Source organism: Neophocaena asiaeorientalis, unplaced genomic scaffold (genome assembly GCF_003031525.2).
Source record: "Neophocaena asiaeorientalis asiaeorientalis breed wild unplaced genomic scaffold, Neophocaena_asiaeorientalis_V1.1 scaffold202, whole genome shotgun sequence".
NCBI lineage: Eukaryota > Metazoa > Chordata > Mammalia > Artiodactyla > Phocoenidae > Neophocaena > Neophocaena asiaeorientalis.
This window is the reverse complement of record NW_020172627.1, coordinates 2,698,434-2,701,899: the sequence shown is the minus strand read 5'-3', so window position 1 is coordinate 2,701,899 and position 3,466 is coordinate 2,698,434.

Below are 3,466 nucleotides of genomic sequence, written 5' to 3'. Positions count from 1 at the left end.
GGCCCCAGCGGTTCAGCCAGGGATGCATAGTAGATGTGGGTCTTGTGGCTGCAGTCCCGATCCTGGTGGAGGGTCCTTGCATTCTAATGCCCTTCCACTCCCTTTGTTCCCCAGCTACTGGGATATAGATGAGCTACTGGATATTCCCCAGAGTGGGGAGCTGGCAAGAGCAGAAGCGGGGGGCTGGCAGGGTTCAGAATCCAATGTAAGCTCTCACAGCTGGTTTTTTTCTGCCTTATTTCTTAGTGCTGGACTTTTTTCAGAACGTAGTAGGATACTCAGGATGTCTGGTCAGAGACAATAATACCCTCCCTCTGGGTCATATGGCCTAGCGAGGCCCCTTGAGGGTGAAGAGTGGCATTGCGGGGGGCTCACATGGATGCTTTGAGGGATTTGGTCCTCATGGGCCCCTTAATCCTGAGCTCACAGTAGACAGTGCCAGACAAGGAGGGCGTGGAGGATACCAGCTGCCAGGTGACCCGAGAGCCAGGTCTGGGCATCACCAGCCTTCAAACAGATGTGCCAGCAAGTACACAAATTGAACATTCTCTTCTGGTTACTACTGTCTGTTAATATCTGTGCAACACCTACAGTGCAGGAAACACAGTGACAGAAGCGAGGAGGTGAACTTAGCTCTACTGAGCATATACTGTGTTGACATGCTCCTGGGAAATAGACATACGTTAGATTTTTAGTTGACACAGGAACTCTACAAAGCAGGCAATCTTATTGCCATTTGTTAACTTAAGAAAGAAACAGGCATAGGAGACATAAATAACTTGCCCAACCGTAGAGCTGACGAGTGGCCAGGACTAAAATGTAGGCTCTCTGATTGAATCCTGGGAAGACCACACTGCCTGTCTCTATCAGGCAGCACTCCTGCTGTGTTCCAGGGAAAGTCATTTAACAGCGCTGAGCCTCCATGCTCGCAGACAAGGCTGACCAAAGCCTTTGGTTACAAAGAATAAGTATGTGAAAGTGCGTTGGAAACTGTGAAGGGCACATTGCACCTCAAGGTGCCACAATTCTTACCATCTCAGCTGGTCACAACACGGCTCCATCAAGGTTACGAGGGCACCTCTGTGTGCTTGCGTTCTGTTGATTTACAAAAGCCTCAGAGGGTAATGGGAACACTGACGTCTCATTCCATTAACGCAGCACCTGGCCTGTTGTCATCTGCTGGCAGGTGGTTTTGCAGAGGAGGCTCTGAAGGCGAAGCTTGGAAGGTGTACTAGACTCACTGTCACTGCAATGATCAGCCTCTGCTTCCCTGACCTTGGTACCCTGATGCCCGGTGGATGCAAAGCACAGAGGACCCCTCCTTCCTGGAGGCCACTCCGGGAAGTGCTCTGAGGGATTGATGTGGAGGGAGGTTAGGTGACCTGTCCGAAGTCGGTAAGCCTGGGGATCTGACCCCAAGTCTCCTGATGTCCAGTGTGGGCAGATTTGACCTGGAGAGCTGTTAAACTAGAGGGAGCTGCACCCCAAACCACGTGTCTTTTTAAAAATTAACCCTGGTGGGCCCAGCGGTGGAAGGACCTGAGTTCCTTGTTACAAAGACCTCGGGAAGCCCACTTCTCCCCACTGATCTGCAAACATCAAGAGCTCAGAGACCGTACAGGTGCCAGACTCTTCTCCACCCAAGCTGGGCCTGGGAAGCACAAATTGATTTACTTCTCTTTCGAGGAAGGCAGAGCGCAGACGGTTCAAGGTAGAGATTCCTGTTTGTTTCTTCTCCCAAGAAAAGCACAACTAAAGGCGCCAACACATTCCACACCCTCTTTTCAAGGCCTATTAATAAGGAGCCTGGGGCCAAATCATAAACATGGCAAACTCCGTAACCACCGAGGCCAGCAGAGCGAGGGCTGCATTAAGGGGGAATTTCAGCAAAATGCCGCACGGTTCCTAAATTCATACCAGATGAGCTCCAGAAGACTAAAGTTATTACAGTAAAGCCCCAGGGAATCAATCATGCTCTGTCATATAACCTTCTCGCTTTACCTCATCATTTACACAAATCACTTTCTCCAGGGCCTTGAGGAGGGTGTGGAATCAATGGAGTTAAATGTGGCAAAGGGCAGAGGGACAGCTTCATGGGTTCAGAAGGCGCTGGGGCTTTCCAAGCTGGGTTGGACTTCAAGCTGGAAAGCCCCAACAGTGGGGAGAACGTGGCCTGGATGGGTGGCTGGGCCTGGCATGTGACTTATTTTGTGACTCATCATAGTTGGAGAGGGAGCACAGTAGGGGAGGGGTGTGCTCCCTAACTTCCCAGCCTCCCTGGGCGCGGTCATTGTCCAAACCTTGACAAGAAACAGGCTAAAAGCTGTAAAGAAGCTTGGTAAGTTGTAAAGCATGGCACATTTCTCTTTGTCTTTTGTTGCTACTTTGATGTTTTCACTCTTTACACTTTTATTTTTCTCAAAGTTCCTCCCCACCATCTAAGATAAATCTCCTCTGTGCTCAGGAACTGTGAAGCCCCTGGATCTGGGCTTCAGGCTCCTGTCTTGCAGACCACTCTGTTCCTGCTTAGCAGAGAGTTCTCTCTCCCAGAGGCCACTGTGGTCACCCCACGCCCCTGCACCTCTGTCCTGGAGGGGGAGCCCAGCCCTCATTGCCCACCGCACCTCTGAGGCCAGATGTCAATGCTCACCGCTACTTTCCAGCAGAGTCCCAGAACAATTTACAGAGGCGTTTCAACCTCTCAGACTCAGACCCGCCTAGAGTCTTTGCCTGGTACCTGCATTTTGCTCCAGACCCGTCCTCTACAAACACCCCTAGCCCAGCCGCACTTGGTCAAGCCCCGGAGGCCCTTGGTCCAAGCACTCAATCGCATTCCATTTCCTCCAGCCAGGACCCTGCTTTCAGTCTCAGAAACGTAGTTGGACCCAATGACCAAGAAAGATACTCACAAATTGGCTGCCGTTGGCACATTGCCCCATTTCTCATTTATGCATCCTTACTTAAGCTAATGTTTAATTTAGGATTTATGCATCAGTATCTGTGAGAGTTTTCTATACTTTTTCTGTGCTATCCCTTTTAGTTTCATGTCAGAGATGTACTACTAGCTTTCCAAAAAATAATTGAGAGGCTTTTCCCCCCCTAACTTTACAATCTGGATCAGTTTAAATTCAGTGTTTGCAAAAAGCTCAGCTAGAAAAAAGTTTGGATCAGGTGTTTTAAAGGGCGTAGTTCTTTGACAACTGTTTGCATTTGCTCTTTAGGCTTTCCTATCTCTTCTGGAGTCCATTTTGATAATTTGTATTTTCCTAGAAAAGAGGGCATCTTATTCAGGTTTTCAGAGTCACTAACATGCATGTATAATTCTGTTTCTTCTTTTTTAATACCTAAGTTTGTATATTTGTGCTTTCTCTTACTCTATTTTTTCCCATCTTCCTTTCTTTTTCTTTTATTAGTTTATTTTTGTTTTTCTTGACTAGGCAAATAAATATTCTATTGTATTGTATTC